The sequence below is a fragment of the Zerene cesonia genome, chromosome 29, assembly GCF_012273895.1.
Source record: "Zerene cesonia ecotype Mississippi chromosome 29, Zerene_cesonia_1.1, whole genome shotgun sequence".
Classification (NCBI taxonomy): domain Eukaryota; kingdom Metazoa; phylum Arthropoda; class Insecta; order Lepidoptera; family Pieridae; genus Zerene; species Zerene cesonia.
The window spans coordinates 5,262,501-5,281,291 of NC_052130.1; the positions used below are offsets into that span (position 1 = coordinate 5,262,501).

At 32.9% G+C, this 18,791-nt stretch overlaps 1 protein-coding gene across 1 annotated transcript in view; it reads left to right on the forward strand.

The window, feature by feature from the left end:
- The first annotated feature begins 4,919 nt into the window (after positions 1-4,919).
- Positions 4,920-18,791, forward strand: part of LOC119837931 (octopamine receptor Oamb) — a 90,641-nt gene continuing 76,769 nt past the window's right edge. Inside the window, exon 1 of the mRNA XM_038363725.1 lies at positions 4,920-5,032. The gene's annotated coding sequence lies outside the window, so the exon portion shown is untranslated. The remainder of the gene's footprint in view (positions 5,033-18,791) is intronic.

Consider the following 18,791-nt stretch of genomic DNA (forward strand, 5'->3'; position numbering starts at 1 on the left):
TAAAACTATTTAACCTAATTTAGGTTTAATAATAATTTAATGCAAAATACTAAAGCACCTTCAAATTGTTCGCAATTTAAATGGGACCACACGTAAGGCACCTGCTTTCAGATTAAAAAGAATCATCAAAATGGGCTCACCCAGTGAAAACAAATACAAAAGATACAGTCGAAATAAGAACCTCCTCCTTTTTTAGAAGTCGGTTGAAACCCGCACCCAATTAATCTAATTCCGAAGCTAACAACGATAGAGAAATACGGTTAGCAACAAACTAATAAAACCGTTCTGAAGTGTTTTTAAAACAGCGTAATTCATATATTCATATCAGCAAATTACCCTCAAATGTGTTTTATAGCTGACCCGGCAAACGCTGTTCTGCCTTACACTAATCATTTAGGAATATGAGAATAAGATGTTTGCGCGCGGATTTTCAGACCTACCCGATATGCACACAAAATTTCATGACAACTAGTCCAGCCATTTCGGAGAAGTACGAATATAGGAGATTACATAATGCATAACTGTCAGTTAAACTTCGATTCCACATTTGAACCCAGTAATTCAAATATCGATTTAATACGAATTCTATTTATAAATGTTCGTTGACCATTCACAACGGCTTTGTTTTAAAATGGATCTTATATATATATATATATAATTGGAATCACGGAATCGGCTCCAACGATTTTCATGAAATTTAGTATATAGGGGGTTTCGGGGGCGATAAATCGATCTAGCTAGGAATCTTTTTTAGAAAATGTCATATTCGTGTTTTATCGACTTAAACTTACTTTTTTAACAAATAGGAGGCGTTTGAGTAGTCCCAATTTATTATGAAAAATATTATTCAAATTTCATCATTTTATTGGTATGTAATTCGTTCCTTAATATAATTTCCAAAAAACATAATTTATAAAAAAACAAAAAAAAAGTACCGAGCAAACCTCGGTCATCCAGCTACTATATCATGGTTAGAGCAATCACAATCTCACTTAACTTCTGGTCGCGCCAATATATATTAATTTCGATATTAAGCGGACTGGACAACGTAATCTTAAAAGGGAAAGGGAACACACGGCACATACCTCGTCTGAGGGAGTAGCGTCCAAGCAAGCACGCGGCACAGCACCACGTGGTCAAGGGTCCTCCAGCTCGGGCCAGGCAGACCAGATCCAGTCCTTCACTCCACACACACACGCGGCGGTTCAGCGCGACCAAATGGGGAGGCGGTTACACTAGCACAATGCCTGAGATATCTAGAGAACCTCGTGGAGGTTCTCCGGCGTTTGCGGGTTACGATCTTTATGAAAGATCTCTTCGATTGATGCGGTGACAAGAAAGCCTCATAAAGGCTCTCCGGCGGTATGCGAATTATACACGAAATGTCTAAAGGCCACGTGAAGGCACTCCGGCGGTTATTGAGATCCGATCGTCACGGAAGATCGATGCAGACTGTGTGACGTATATGAGTCACTACGTCCAATAGGGACGTTGCGGTTGCTTTAAGAGCGTGCGGTGATTGGTTGTGCTCGCGTGTAAGGAGGGTAGTTGGATTACACCACAAAATAATAAATATTTAATTTTAATTCACTATTTTAATAATATTGACGTTACCAAATTCTATATACATATTTTGAATTTATCTATATTTTCTATATGCATATATAGTAATAATAACAATATGTATTCTTTTATTTTTCCAGAATTACAAAGCAAAAATCTTTCGGATGAAAATCATTGATATTTCAAATTGTAAAATATTCATTTTGATATCATTTTCTAGTTTTAAATTTGAAGATACTTAATTTATAGAATCGTTATTTATTATTAATTGTTTTTTTTCATCATTAAATTCGATAGTTACGGATCTATAAACAACGATAGATTTGTCAGACTTAAGTATCTAAAACAATGGATAGATTGTAATATAGAAAACGGCCGTATGTAAACAATGTAACATTGTAAAATCCGTTACATTATAATTAAACGCGAGATTACAAACTGGCGAAATATTTTCGCGGTATATCAGGAACTACTGGACCGCTTTCAAAAATTCTTTCTACCTTGAATATGTACGTGATCCTTGAGTGCTATCCTACTAATACCATAAATGCGAAAGTTTTTAAGGATGTGTGTGTGTGTTTGTTGCTCTTTCACGCAAAAACTACTGAACCGATTGAAATGAAGTTTGGTACGTAGATAGTTGGACAAATCAAGTAACATATAGGCAACTTTTTATCCCGATATTCTTACGGGATACGGACTTACGCGGGTGAAACCGCGGGGCGCAGCAAGTGTACTATATACCACAGGCGAATCCGGGCAAAGCTGTAGTATTTTATGTAGCCGCATATTTTGCGCATAATTAATTTAAGGTATTTGTGATAACTCTCTTCTTTCAAAATTTGTTTATTTGTCTTAAATAAAAGCATCTCATTCTAAGAACTATTCAATGAAGTTGCATTTGAACTGGATTTGAATGGAATTTACTTACTTTCCTAAAAAGTAAACAACTATTCATAAAGGGTAATGAATAGAGCTGTATGTCTTAAAATAATCCGAATTAGTGGAGTCAGGAGTGATGCGGAAACCGTCAAATAGGTGAAATCTACGATACTGGTGTTTGTTACCGGTCTCCTTCCAAAAGGTTTGATTAAAAAAAAAATTCATCATTCATCTCTATACTAAAGTGAGATCTAAGTCCATATTATTAGAGTCTATTTTAAGGTTTAAAAAGTTTCTTAATCTTTATAAGTTACTCAACATGAACAAACTTCCTATTAAATATAGTAGTTCGTTGGTTTCGAGTAACTGAGTTATATTTTGTAATTATGAATGACTATAAACACTGTGACAAATGATAAATTTTGCCAATACTTGCTTCATATCTTTTTAGTCCATTATCCACTAACAAGACACCCAGAATTGATAAATATTACCAATAGGGCGCATTTATAATAGACATAAATGGAACCAAATCGTCCGCCCTTACTGGTTTCTTAATCAGGTTAATCGCCACCTTTACCCCACTAATACTATAAATGGGAAAGTTTCTTTGTCTGCCTGTTTCTTCACGCCTAAATCACTGCATGAAATCTAAATATATATAACTCAACGGTAACTGACTGACATAGTGGTCTATCATCGCATAGCCCAAACCACTGGACGGATCGGGCTGAAATTTGGCATGCAGATAGATGTTATGACGTAGGCATTCGGTTACAAAAGATTTTGATAAATTCTACCCCCAAGGGGATAAAAAAGGGGATGAAAGTTTGTTTGCACCATGAAAACTTATTAAACCGCGTACGCGAAGCTGCGGGCAACAGCTAGTATGATATAAATATAGTATATGATCCATGAAAGGTTAAGGTTGAGCATATAATAATTTTTATAAGCTTTTGAATTTTGTTTTGATAGAAGAAGAAAGAAAGAAAGAATGTTTGTGTAACACCACGTAATGTTAAATTAAAATAAGATGGTGAATTTATGTGGTTTATACATATGTATATTACGTACTAAACGGTGTGGTGCTAAAAAGGGTAACTACTCAGCATGTGCTACGCGTCATGCGCAGCGCTGATTTTCAGTTGCCCCATGTTGGAGTGCCAGCCATAAACATACATGCAAACATTATATAAACATGCATACATACTTATTGATATTTTAAATGTAAATTGGTATTTATACTAAATATTACAGGAATTAGTTTTAAAATATTATAAATGATTTAAATTATTATAAAATAAGGTGAATAAAGGAAACAAATTATAAAATCACTATTATTCTGTTTTCACGGTATACACACGGAAACAGAAAAAGCGTTTGATATACCCAAAGAATGCAAATCTTTTCCTTTAACCACGCAGGCAAAGCCACGGAGGTAAAACTAGTTTTCAAGATGATGATGAATGTTAGAGCTTGGCATAGTTCAAATTGTATTTGGTCTTTAGATCAAACAGAATATTCAATAATGGATATTGACCAAAGTTTTGTATATACTTGAATACAAATATTCTAATGTTGAAACGTAAACGAATAGCAATTTTTTTAAAGATTTATCTTATTTACGTCTAACTGTTGCTTTACTATACATATCCATATTGGTTAAAAAATAACTATTAAATTATTGAAGCATATACTATAATATGGTTCTAATCAATTTTAAGAGGTGAATTTAAAATTAAACCAGTTTTCTGTTTTGGTAATAGTTTAACGTAGTTCTACCCCTCGAGGCTAAAAGAAATCTCCGTGTAAAATTGCCTATGTACTAACAACTTTATTTCTAATTTAAGCATCTCCAGACACAAAAATCATACCTTAAAATTTCTCCGTTGTGACATGAAAGAAAGACAAACAGAAAATACACTATCGCCTTTAACATGTTAGTAAGGATAGTATAGAAATATTTATATTACAGTCTTGTATAATTAGCCTCCAATTCAACAAAAATATTATATTGTGCTTCTAAATATCAGTTCAAGAACCTAGGGCCACCATCACGTATCTTCTGACAGACAGAATGTGGACGTATAAAGTTCGTTGGTATTGCAAGGCACTAGATATTTCTCGCAAAGTCTTACTACTTTCGAAACAAAACCATACATTTAGAAATTAAAAACTTTTCAACGGATTTTAAACGCGATTTATTCATTATATTATTAACCCGACGTTTCGAACACTTTACAGCGAGCGTGGTCACGGGGAGAGCGTGAATATAATAATATAATGAATAAATCGCGTTTAAAATCCGTTGAAAAGTTTTTAATTTCTAAATGTATAATACTCGCGTGAAACCAAACACAAGAAAACCATACATATTCATAGCGTAAACCTATAAAATAACCTTATTCATACAATCGTACTGAATCATGAATTGGTTCGCGCATGCGTGAAAACCACTGGCTTTCAGTTGGGAATAGGAAACGGTGTCGACCAGCCGCGTCCTGCCAAATTTGATAAAGTTCGTCCGAAGTTTTTACTTTCAAAGTGTAGTGTTGTGTTGAGTGAGTTGAGTGGCTTTGGATTACTGGTAAGGAGTTGTGTTTATGTTTAAGTTAATTATTCAATGACATTGATGGGTTTTCAATTAGATTAAAGTGTAAGTAGTGAATTTAATTGAACATTTTATAGTTTAGTAACTTTTACGGCGATAAAATAATATATATGATTGATTAGTTTGTGCGGAAAATATGTTTGTAAATTTGTTGTTTTAAGTTTACAAAATTTTGGGAGGTTGGTTAGCTGTCAAAATAAAAAAACGCTATAGCCTAAATTTTCTCCCATATTAAAGTTTAATACGTAAATTATGCAGCAAAATTTTAAATAGCAAATAATGTTACCTAAATGCGAATTTAAATTGATCAAATCCCCATATTTGATAAAATAAAATCAAAAAGGAAACGTGCGAAAAATTATATGTTAAACGAAAACACATCGTTCAAATGAGATCATTTAGAAAGGTGTACATAACTCTTCTCTAAAGAATCTGTTTACTAAAATCGCTAAATTCATTCACAACGTCAAAAGAAAATTTTCAGAAATATTTATCGAGTCGCATATATATTGTCTAAATGGTAAAAAAATCTAATACTTTAATTATATACAAGGAGTCAGTGGTCAGGATTGATATTATGATTGAATTAAAAGCATTAAGTACAAGCATTAAGTGGTTTTTTTTTTGGAAGAAACCATATAGTATTGTATAATAGATATATTTATCTACTACTGTTTCTTATATTTGTCATCTGAGAGGTGAACCAACTCACGACTAATGCCTCCTGATGATGATACGAACAAAACTTTACCTTCGGTTATTGGAAATCCAAATAAGTTTAAAGGTCATCCATAAGATATCAACTAAACGTCGAAGCGCACTTACAAAATCTTATTAAGACCTAGAAACTTCTCTCGATGAAGTGTCACGGGTACCTAATGTCGGTAACCATGGTGGATAATGGGCCCATTAAATCTAAAGAACTATGGAAGCTGGAGGCTTCATTCCTTTTCCTCAGCTTTTCCAGTCCATTCCTGCTTTTCAGTGGTCAATCCTTTCCTTATCTTCTTTTCCCTTCCAACACATTAGTGCCACTGGCACTACCTCTGCGAATGTTCATGGGCGGTGGTAATCGCTTACCATCAGGCGAATCACCAGCTCACTTGTTCGCTCTGACATAAAAAAGTGTGTAGGTGACCTTAAATTGAAACTCTCCATTGTTGGAGGCGACGCATTTAGAAGTTTGTTCAATGAGAACACTTCGAGGTTATTCCTCATAAAATTTACGTGGGATCCTCTTAAAGCCAAGTATTCTCCGGCGAAATTCAGGGACTGGTCGATTCGAAAATATCTTCAGAAGGCTTGTGTTATTGTGTTATCGTTTTGTATATGTAATTGTAAATATAAAACACAATACTGTTGATATTAATTCAAAGCCAATTTGTTTCAAAGTAAAAGATAAAGCAAGAGAAATGATAATTTCCTGATAAACGCATTAGTCGGTATATTGACGAGGGCTCCAATAGACGTAATATGGTTTCGGTATGACGAAAAATACTACTTAAATCGAAATCTTCAAGCGAAACATTATTCATCATTGTTATGAGGTTAAGTTAAAAAAATGAAATGCCCCTCAAAATGCTAATGGTTGCGAAAGAAAAGAGAAGATTCCCCGTGGGCATAAAAACGTGGGCCATAACAGTTTAGCGTTTTCAAAGAAAAATGATAAAGATAAAAGCCAAGTTCACTACCAGTTAAATAGCATTTATGGTCGGACTTTTATTGAGCTAGAAGTATATATACTTAAATATATTACTCTGCTATATTTATAGAAATTCTAATCCATTTGCCTAGAAACAAAGCTGACTTATAGATCATTCTTTGTAACACGAAAAGTATTTATCGCACAGAAATAACTCAAGTCTTCGCCTAGACGAAAATTAAGAAGAATAGATTATGAACATTGGAGCATATCTATAAAAACCTGTTCTATACAAAAGAAGTTCGAATTGTGACATATTCTGATAGATTAAATAAACTTATCTACGGAAATGTTTAGTCACTCGCTTATGTTTTTCCTCATTTGTATTGGGATAAAATATAAAGGAAAATTGTAGCCATTGTGACTGAGAAATAAATGAGCTCTCTCCTAGTGAAATATTTTTCAAAACAGTAATGTCGTTTCGAGTTCACCCCTTACAATCATACAAATAAATAATACCTTAATTGTCATTCTATTTGTATTAGATGAAGGTGTAAGTATACTTTTTTGTTTTAGCTTTTGCTCAATTAATTTGAACTATCATACTCGTAGAATGTTAAAACGTCGATTCTTCGTCGTCTCTCACCGGTCGTGTCACAGTTCTCTGATATGTTACAAAGAGGAAAGTGCACTTTATATCTGCTTACACTTCACTTTCGACTTTTGTTTTGTAACTGAACTGGCTTTCCGCCCACGACTATGCTCGTGTGGACTACAGAATTTTGTTCTTCATAGATTTCGAAGAGACACTATCTCATCTACTAACGTAACTATTTATTAATAGTAAATAATCAGTCCAAAAACTTAAATTTTAAAAGAGCTGTTTATTATAATTTATTTCATTACATATTCGCAATTTGTTTTTTATTCCCTGGTTACATTAATTCGTTCATAAATAGCTTTGTTTGTGTTTGTAACACTTAAAAATCATTTTTTCAAGAAAATGTAACCTATAAGTTGAATATTATGTGGGTAACACTTTAAAACATATATATTGTATAGCAAATCCTCTTTTAAAAATATTTAATGTAAACAAATGACTGGGAAAGTTTTATTACTCGTAAAGATATTTAATATAAATGTCAGAGCTTATATGCCTAGGAAGTTTTTGTTGAAACGACGTATGCCAGGAAGGAGTTTAGTTTTGTAAATTTATTCGTTTATGAGCTAAAATAAGCTGTGTGAGCATAAAATAAAACCTCGAAGGTACTGTGAATTACACAAAGCAATTTATCCTTGTAATAGAATTATTTTGGTGAGATTTTAGTTTTATAGCTAGTTATGTAGTTATAACAGTATGGATATAGATATTAGGCTACATTTTATCGTGGTGAAACATGTCCATTCCACATTAATGTCTTTTGAGTACCCGGGCGAAGCCACTGGTAAAAAGCTAGCATCTGAATAATTTAAAGCAACCCCGACCTAAATCAATACCATATTCAGTTATAGGATATATTTACTTATGTTATTGCATACTTCATTTTAACAGAGTTCCAAATAAAGTTATAATTTAATGTAAAAAGTTAGTTATAAGTTAGATATTTTTAATGTCTGAGTAGAGTATGCTTCGGCACGAATTGGGCCGGCTCGTACCGCGAAGATCGACGTGAAATAGTTGTGTGTAAATGACGCCTTTATTCGTACAAATTTTGATGAATGGAGTAGCCGGCTACTTGCATCTTTTTTCTCACAATTCCCTATAGTCCTTTGTTTCAGTCAACAATCCTTTCTTTATCCTCTAGAGGTGAGCAACGCATTTGCACGACCCTATCTTCATAGACAGTGGATCGCTTACTGTCATCCGACCCACTAGCCCAGTTAGCACCTTAATTTAGCAATTATTTAGAAATTGAAGACTTTTTAACGGATTTAAACGCGATTTATTCATTATATTATTAACCCGACGTTTCGAACACTTTACAACAAGCCTGGTCACGGGGAGACTAATTTCTAAATATATACTTGCGTAAAATCAAACACAAGAAAATACTATAGCAATTTATTTCACTGGCCATTAGATATTATTATATATTGATAAAATATTACACATTTTGCTTTTGCTTGATGAAAGTTTATCGCCATCTATGCCTTCAATATATGACCTAAAAAGAAACGTATATTTACTGCGCTACATTTCGCAATTTCCTTTGGCGTTGGCACCGACATCCGCAACTGGGATCGTAGCTTACCATTATATTTTTATACCTTCCTCGCAAAACCTCACAATAGTAGAATTTAACAGAATAACTTAACAATCGCGTTGCTACGGTGTAGTTAAGTGGATAATAAAAAATCACATGCTTAAATAATTATTGTCTAATAAAAGGAAGCTGACTACTGGTGGAGGGGTGCGTCATTGACTCTAAAATGTGACTAGTATAACAACCATTATCTATCAAACACAAATAGAATCACGTCAAGCGACTGAAAACCCACGAAGTTATCGTTTATCAACCAAAAAAATAACCTCCTTGGGAACTTTGGGAACCTCCTTTGTTTTTGGGAATGTTGGTTAAAGACAGAGTCTTGAGGATATATATACATAATATTATAAAGCTGAAGAGTTTGTTTGTTTGTTTGTTTGAACGCGCTAATCTCAGGAACTACTGGTGCGATTTGAAAAATGTTTTCTGTGTTAGATAGCCCATTTACTGAGGAAGGCTATAAATGTACCAAGGGCGGTCCGTGAGTCATAGATATTATGTATCTTAAAGCAGAAATATATCTAATAAATTGCCTGCAACCACACTGATTATAAGTTCACCTTTTTATTATTAGTAATGTAAAGATAATGTGGTGTTAAATAAACATTCTTTCTTTCTTCAAAAGTTTTGAATCAATAGTCACCATTGATAACTTGTCGATTTATAGATTTTATATTTCACATATTGTCGAGTCCCAAACTAAATAATACTAAAAGTATTATGTTATCTGTGGCTATACAAAATGTTTTCTAAGTTTTAAGACTTTCGCACTAGGCTAATCGGGAATAACTAAAACTTCGCTATCGGTCTGTCTGTCCGTCGGTCTGTATCTAGACTGTATCTAACGAACTGTCATAGTTAGATAGTTGATATTTTCAGAGAGATTCGAGGTTAATCAATCATACATGAGCGAATTATTATTTTTGCAGTTGCTTTAGCTTATTTGTAGGGAACCCTTAGTGTTCCGAGTCCGGCTAGACCAAATCGGACCAAACCAAATTTAAACGGAACCCCATCCTTAAATAAAACAAAATCATCACAATCGGTTCACCTAGCCGAAAATTCTTATAAAAAAGAAAAACTTACAGTCAAATTGAGAAGATCTTAGAAATTAAAAACTTTTTAACGGATTTTAACTCGCGTAAAATCAAAACAAGAAAATACTATGAGAACATCTTCCTTGAATTGAAATCGGTCAAAATGTGTTAAAATTTTACATCTCCTGATGGTTTACAGATGACATATAATATTATCCTAATATTTTATTTTAAATTAAAATTATTATACACTGATATTAAGAAGAGGAAACATTTGTATTTTTATTATACTTACTATTACATTTATAACGTTTTCACGCAAAAAACACAAAACCGATTTCAGAAATTCTTTTACCATTAGAAACCTGCAACTTCATTGAGGATAAAAGCTATATATGTACTTGGGGCAAAGAGTTAGTTGTGTGATACTATACTAGTCGTATCACTTATCATTTTTAACCAACTTTCACAAAATTATACATAAATCACTTAAAAATAAAACAAAAGATTAAGACTTAAAGATAAACGGTTAAAGCTAAAATAGTGAAAAGTCACGGAAAGTCAAAGAGAGTAACTTTATCGAATAAAGTTCAACTTTTCCAGCTGACTGTACCTAATTAGACTTGTATGAAAAGCCAATAAAATGGAAGGTAGCAGTGATTGATTATGCCGCTACAATTGGGTGAATTAATCTTACCGACATAGATTAAAATCTAATTACACAGAACCGGTATTTTTCCTTCGGAAAATAAGTGTGTTTGAACTTATATTATAAATCGCTCAATCTAAGCCTTAAACAGAAAAAAAATAGAAATATAGGGCAGATTAATATGTACTTTGAAACACTATCTCTAAAGAAACAACCTAATTTTTGTTATTATTATCATAATTAGTTGACCACTGTTGCTTTGTGTCCATACCCTCATAGGAGGCCTGGGTCCCAGCAGTTGAAACACATAAAGGCTAATGATGATGATGATGATGACTGCTGCTTTTGCTGAAAGTGGGAGTCGAGTACATTTAGTTATCAATCGGGCCAGTCTCCAAATCTCCACATAAGAACCCAATAGCGTACGGGTGTTTTGTGGTTCGGCCGGTGAGTGGCGGAGCCGGAGGAACGTATCCTTTTCTTAATTCTCCTGACCAATTGTATCTATATCCCACACCATTGAAGGTCACAATACATTTAGAGGCGTAAGGTTGCAGACGTGCTAATGTTTGTGGTCGATGCCATCACTGACAGAGTTTACCATCAGGCGACCAGTTGCTCAGCAAATGCTGCTATAGGAATAAACGCCTCAGAAACGCCAAGATACTATTATTACATGATCAAAGACAAAAGTCTTGTGTCTTCCATAATAATAATAAAGAAGATTAACATAACTTGCCATAAAATAATGTTCGAAGTTATATTAAAAACATTCAAATTTTGATAATTTCTTAGCAGCGAATGCAAAAGGATTTCCCCGGGTAGCTCAATATAAAATCTCATCTAAATCGGCTTAGCGGTTCTGTCCCCGAAAGCTAGTGTAAAGAAAGCTCATTTAAAACATAAGTCTCATCTTTCAACATACTTCGCTTTCGTCATCTAACACCATTTAAATTAATAATGGTCGGTGATATTATAATTATATTTCGTTTTTGATTAGATTATTCATCATCATTATCATCAGATCTTATATGTTCCCACTACTGGGACACAGGCCTAGTATGAGGGTTCAGGCCATAGTAATTAATAGATTATTCAAGTTAAATCAAATTAATTATTTAATTAATTGAGCCAAGACCGGATTCTAAAGAGGTGATATATGTTTTTACTTCACATTTGGATTTTTCGTAATATATGTCAAAATTAAAAGATGCCAGCATTTTATCTAAAACCTGTCAGTCACTTGGCGTAAACCCCGCCTTTTCCATGTTGGTTAGTTCAGCGTGTAAGAGACACTTGATGGGGTTTTTTATAAACAATTAAAATAAAGCATAAAAAGGTTAAACTGCAAATAAGGACTGTTAAATCCTTAGTGATTATGTTTCAAAAATCTTCTTTTATAATTTGAATTCTTCTTCGATAAAAAAATACTTATTTAAGAATCCAGGTCTCGTTCAGTTTTTCTACTACAAAAAATCTATATATATATATAAAAGAAAGTCGTGTTAGTTACACTATTTATAACTCAAGAATGGCTAAACCGATTAGGTTGAAATTTGGTACAGAGATAGTTTTGGACCCGAGAAAGGACATAGGATAGTTTTTATCCCAGAAATCTAACGGGAACGGGAACTTTGTCGGTAACTCCCCGAGTTTATCTTACCCGTGACTACGCGAGCAATGCCGCGGGCGGAATGCTAGTTGTAAATAAAAATCGGATCAGCCATAAGAGAGCTACATTACTACTCACTACTAACAGACATACAAACAGACACGTTAAATTTATAACACCCTTGCCTTTTGCGTCGTTTAAAAAATGTGAGTTTTTGTATTCAACAATACAAATACTCACATTTTTTAGAACTTATAATAACCACAAGAAACATAACATCGTATTAACGCTAAACAGTTAAACATACCCAATGCTAAAAATTTTATCATGAGGCGGGATTCGAAACCGCCTCTTTTTGCTAAACCGTAGCAACGCCTAGTCTCTCGGCCACCCGTGATCCCGCCATAGTAATCGAATCTCTTCTACGATTTCGGTTTAATGAGCCTATGGGACACCAAGTGCCATCTATTGAGGCGGTTAAGAACCATCACAACCAATACGAAACACAAATTTTCTCATTTATAAAGCATTTCAATGCTACAAAACAAAAATTTAAATACCCAATGCTAACTCATGAAACGGTAGTAATGTTCACGAGCACAAACCGCTCAATTTGTGCCAAATACCCAGAAGATAGTCAATATATTTCGCTATGTACACCAGGCAACACGCCAGAACAACCGGCTATCTGATCTAAATTGCACGCTTAATGCTCTGTCCATACTAAACTAGCAATTACAATGGTTACTTTAATGTTTTCTCCTAATTTATGATAACTTTATTGCGTGGAATGAAATATGATGTTAAGACATGTTGGTTTGGAAATATGGACCTTGTTTACTTGGAGAAGGTTGCTTATCAAAATGTGAAATAGCATTTTTTGTTGTTTACTGTTTTTCAATAATACTAACTTGTTTTTTAATAATACACGATATTTTACGTAAAATAACGAATGTAGTTAAAACTTGCTTAATCGAAATCAGTCTCTCAAATACAGTGTATTATTCCGGCATGATAGAAACTATTTAAATCTGTCGTTCCATATTAGGACAGTAAGATAAATTTTGTAAATTTTTTGTATAGTCACCGATCCTTGATAAGTGTACATCCAATATCTATAAGTTTAAAGTGGGTCCAAATCGGCTCTAAAAGAATTTCACTATTTGTTATTTGTCTTTTAATTATTTCTTTAATACCTACTCAACTCAATCATAAAATGGTATCTTCACATTTAAAAATGTCTCTGAATATAGAACATCAAAAAAACTTGAAAATCACGTCATAATACGAAGCATTTTAGCACAGATTAAAAAGGTAATTAGGTTGACAAATTAAATGTTGCTTGTGAGAAAAAAAATAAAAGAGCAAAATTAAAAGCGAGGCTATGACAAAAATAACGGTCGGTTATTCAGGGGTTGGCCATTCGATATTTTGTGAGAGTATTCGTGTAATGTGAGAGTCGTAAATAAAGTGATATACCGGCGGTCCAGGGTTGCTATTTTGAGCGATTTCTAATATTCGTATTTATTAACGTATTAGCGGGGTGAATGAATGTACGTACACACCCATACTTATACACACACGAACACACTCATACAATGTTATAAACTTTGTAAACATTGGCGTGGAGGCGAAATGTGCCATCAATATTAAGCTATTAACCCATTATTACACCTATATTGCACTTATCATATATAAGAAAATTGAATTCACAGTATACTTAAAAAATTATTGAATTCTGTCGATCCCAATCAGGATAATAATATATAGTTCATGAAACTATTGTATTGTCACTGATCCTTGATAAGTATGTAAAGTTTTAATCAAATCTATCCGTTTAAAGTGGGTCAAAATCGAGTCTAAAGAGTGTTACATACATAGCTAATAACAGCATGTTAAGGACGGTAGGGGAATAAGTTCATGACTCGCACCGAATGAAAACGCTGTAATAGCCACGGTCATTAATGTCTAGAACACGATTGGTATCAATTTTGGTTGGGCCCAAAACATCCCATGCTTTAGCGGTGCTGATATATGGTTCAAGCAATAAACAAGGCATTTAACTCGAGTTAACTGTGTAATTATAGCTTAGGGGTATGTCTATGGTTAAATTTATTGAGAATCTGCGATTACATTGCGTCAGGGGGTCAATGTGGTGTCCACTGAAAATCAGTGGAGAGTCTAAGTATCTTCAAGTCTTTCATACTATTGATTGGATTTCCAATTTAGTCTATTTAGCTCTTATTATAACAAAACATTATAAGTCTTGACTAGTATAAATTGCATTTTCTTTCTTTCTTTCTAAATAATCATTAATTAATATTTTTTATGAAAATGCATAAAGTTTTTATTTCTAATTTGTGGGCCGAAATTAATTTTTTCATGATATATACCTATTTTCTTTCAACCCCTTTCTCCTCAAGGAGAAAGTATAGAGGTATAGAGTTAACTATTATAAATTGTAATAGTTCTCAGAACAGTTTTTAAAAGTGTGTAATTTACTACTGTCGCGTGACAGATTAAACAGATTTTTTGAACTGGCAATTGTAATTTTTTTTATTTATTATCAGATTTATATCTATATGTGTACGAAATTTAAAGGAAAATTAGACCATTTGATATATGTGGACAACCCTTATAAGTTATATATGACATACATGGAAAAAAGTTATTCAAAAGGGATAATAAAAGACAAACAAATGTATGCGATAAGAACAAGGACAACCATCCTCTTAATTCACTCTATCTATTGAAAAAAGTCCATCAAAATTTGTTGCCTAATTTTAAAGAACGTACTATACACACAGGCGGCGGAAAGCGTCTTTGTATACTATGAAATGATAAGGGATAAAACAGGTACTTAAATGTCAAGGTTAACCAAATAAAATGTACTATGCCGAATTAGAGTATTTAGAAACACATTTTGTAGGCGGTTCTCGGTCAAACCCACACATTTAGCTAGAAGCATTATGCTACCATTGTTTTTAGAAAAATAGCGTTTTAATGACATAAACCATACAATTTCGCGGTAATTTAGCGCCTTCGTAGAAAACACGTCTGGAGTCAAATTGCTCGAATTAAGTTTTCATTTTTTTTACTCAGCGATGAAACGGCAGGGGGTTTTTTACTATATGAAGTATTTCAAGACAGGATATGGTTTAAGACGACTTTTAAATATTTATACGCACGTTAAAAACGATTTTTCGAAGAAATAAACAGTTTTGAATCGAGTCCTGGCTCTATTTAGAAATCTAGTTAAAATCTCGTTAACTCCTCAGATTTTTATGAGATATAGAATGTATAATACTATAGAACACAGACATGTATCTGTTAACCGTCGTTCCCAAAAAACGAAGCAGATAGAGTACTCGATAACTCCGTGAGTTTTTAACCAATATACGTGATTGTTTTGTGTTTCATATGTTGTTGCTATTTGGTCGCATTTTAGAATTTCCTACTGGGAGCGGGGAGGGATGTCAATTTTTTTTTTTTACATAATTATTTACCACCAAGGCTACATTAGTCGCACACATGTTAACATTTATTCTAGTTATAAGTACCTATCAAATATTCTCAAATTAAATGAGCGCGTAGTATTTATAATACTGGTCACAATTCATGCAAACGATAACAATAAAAAATAACAATCTCATAAAAATGTTATTAGAGAATGTTTACGTGGACGTTTTTATTGCAAAGGTTAGCAGATATGAATTTTTAGTTTGTCTTTCATAGTCGGGTCGGGTCTGTAACCTATGTTTTATTTGAAAATTTTAGCATAAAAAACATTCATTTCAAAGCATATACTGTGATTGTAGCAACGGATTGTATTATAAGTTGTTTTTGTAAAATAAAGCTTTACTCAGTTGAATAGGTTATTTATTACTGTTTAGTGGATTTAAATAAGATTCAATTTAAATAATAAATTACTAGAGATCCGCCCTATTAATGTGTACGTATATAAACAGTTTATTATAATATATTGTGTTATTAATTCACTTAATAATTTGTAAAACATTTAGAGGTTTGCTTTTACAAATTTGTAATAGTATAAATACAGTACGTAAATTAAAATTAAAATGACTAACTTAACAATAACATATTTACCTTTAAATTAGGCAATAATTATTATTTTCTTTAGAAAAGTTCTCCAATATTTCACGAGAGGGGGTAACGAGAGGGGGGGGGGGTTAATTTACTATCAAGCACAAAGAGGAAAAAGCATAAAAATTATTACAATAAATCTCAAAAATACCTCTTACAATGTATTTTCATGATAAAAACCATGCTAAAATACAGACAATGTATAAGATTTTTGTCAAATTATTTATTTAACAACTTAGCATTTTTAAAGTGATTTTTAGTACAATCATTTTTAATGCTTCAGATATCTAATATTATAATCTAATATTTAAAAGATACATTATGCTTTGTGCAATAAAATTACAAAACTTTGTAATTAACTTTAATTAAATATACGTTATCTAATTTGTATGAAGAAAGAAATGTTTATCAAATACACATGTATAATAGCAGTGGTGGCTCAATAGTGAGAACCTCGGACTTCAAAATTGATAAGACGGGGTTCGAGACCGGGTGAGGGTGCAGGAAATAAATTGATTTTTCAATTTATCTGCACATGTGTAAAACATCACCACTGCTTGAAACGGTGAAGGAAAACATCGTGAGGAAAACGGCATGTCCAAGAATCAAAAGTTCGACGACATGTGACATCTGCCAACCTGCACTTGGCCAACATGGTGGATTATGACCTGAACCCTCTTAGGAGGCCTGTGTTCCAGTATTGAGAACATACATATGGGCTGATATAATGGTGATGATGTATGAATGAATGCAAACATCATTTCCTTCATAAGCTATAGAATATTAAAAAAGCAACTAATTGAAATTCCTTGCAAAACGCAAAAATTGCGTACGCGCCATATTAAAAAAACTGATTATATAACTCATCGGAGCATGATAAATTGCTAATTTGGTGCCCCGATAAAAATAAGTTTCGCTAAGATTATGAGCGTGGATTTTCTGAGAAATCCCGTTGACGCGGCGCCGGCCGAATTAAATTCAGGCAGGATTTTTTATTCAACACCGTAGCTGATTATGGGAAACTTTTGATCAAAGGGAATGGAAATTTTATTACTTTTAACAGCCGTAAAGCTATCGGCAAATATTTCTGATCTAGCCGCTTAAATTATCTCTGGGTTTAGTTTATAAATGCTTCTGTGAGAAAATTACTGTGGAAAAATTTGTATATGATTTTTATTTTTTATTAGTGTTGCAATGTTTCCTCCTAATTAGCTTCTGACTCACTCGCGAGGTAGGTACAAAAGATGCATTCTGATAGAGGTCAGAATCTACTTGAAAACTAAAATTCGACCAAAATCGTTCGGTAGTTTTTGATACAATAAAACCATTTTCACAAACCTAGTCAGCTTTAAATCTTAATATATATAAATCTCGTGTCACAATGTTTGTCCTCAATGGACTCCTAAACCACTTAACCGATTATTATAAAATTCGCACACCATGTGCAGTTCGATCCAACTTGAGAGATAGGATAGTTTAAATAATTTTAATTACGATAAATGACAACCCGGGCGGAGCCGGGGCGTGCAGCTAGTCGATTATATCATTCACAGGATGATTCATTTTATTCAATTGTAATCTACGTTAGGATAGTTATAAAGTATCGTAGGAAATTCTATTTGTGCGAAACGTGATGTCACTGGGAGCCATTTCATAGTTCAACGGTTTTAATATCACCCACTTGGTATAATTTATTTGTGCACGGACGAAGTATTCGTAAGTGATATCGTGAAAAATACACCCTGTATAACGATTTTTTTTTCTTCAATATCTGTATGTACATTGTTAGACTATATTTTGATAATTTAAATACAATTTAATATTAAAAAATTTATCTTTTATGTGTTTGGATGTAAAAAGATTATTAGTTTTAATTTTTTTTTTCAATAGAAAATATACTATCGTACACACATTTATACATAGTATAAATAAAAGATAATAAATATAGCTTTAATGATCTTCAACCAAATTGTTCTCACTTCTTTTTGTAATACAGATTACACATATGGAAATTATTTAATCTTAGCAATCCTAATTACAACAAACTATAAACTCCTGAAATTATTGTATTGTCACCGATCCTTGATAAGTGTATACAGTCCGTTTAAAGGGGATTCAAATCAAGTCTAAAGGAGTCAATTACATACAAACATACAAGTCTTCCCGTGACCACGCTCGCTGTAAAGTGTTCGAAACGTCGGGTTAATAATATAATGAATAAATCGCATTTAAAATACGTTAAAAAGTCTTTAATTTCTAAATGTATAATACTCGCGTAAAATCAAACACAAGAAAATACTATACATGCGAAGTTAATAAAAGCTTAAGTTAATAAAGGTGTTATCATTTGTCTACTATCGCATCGTAATATACATAACAATCCAGTTCGGAACACTAAATCATAATGATTGATGCATCTTGATG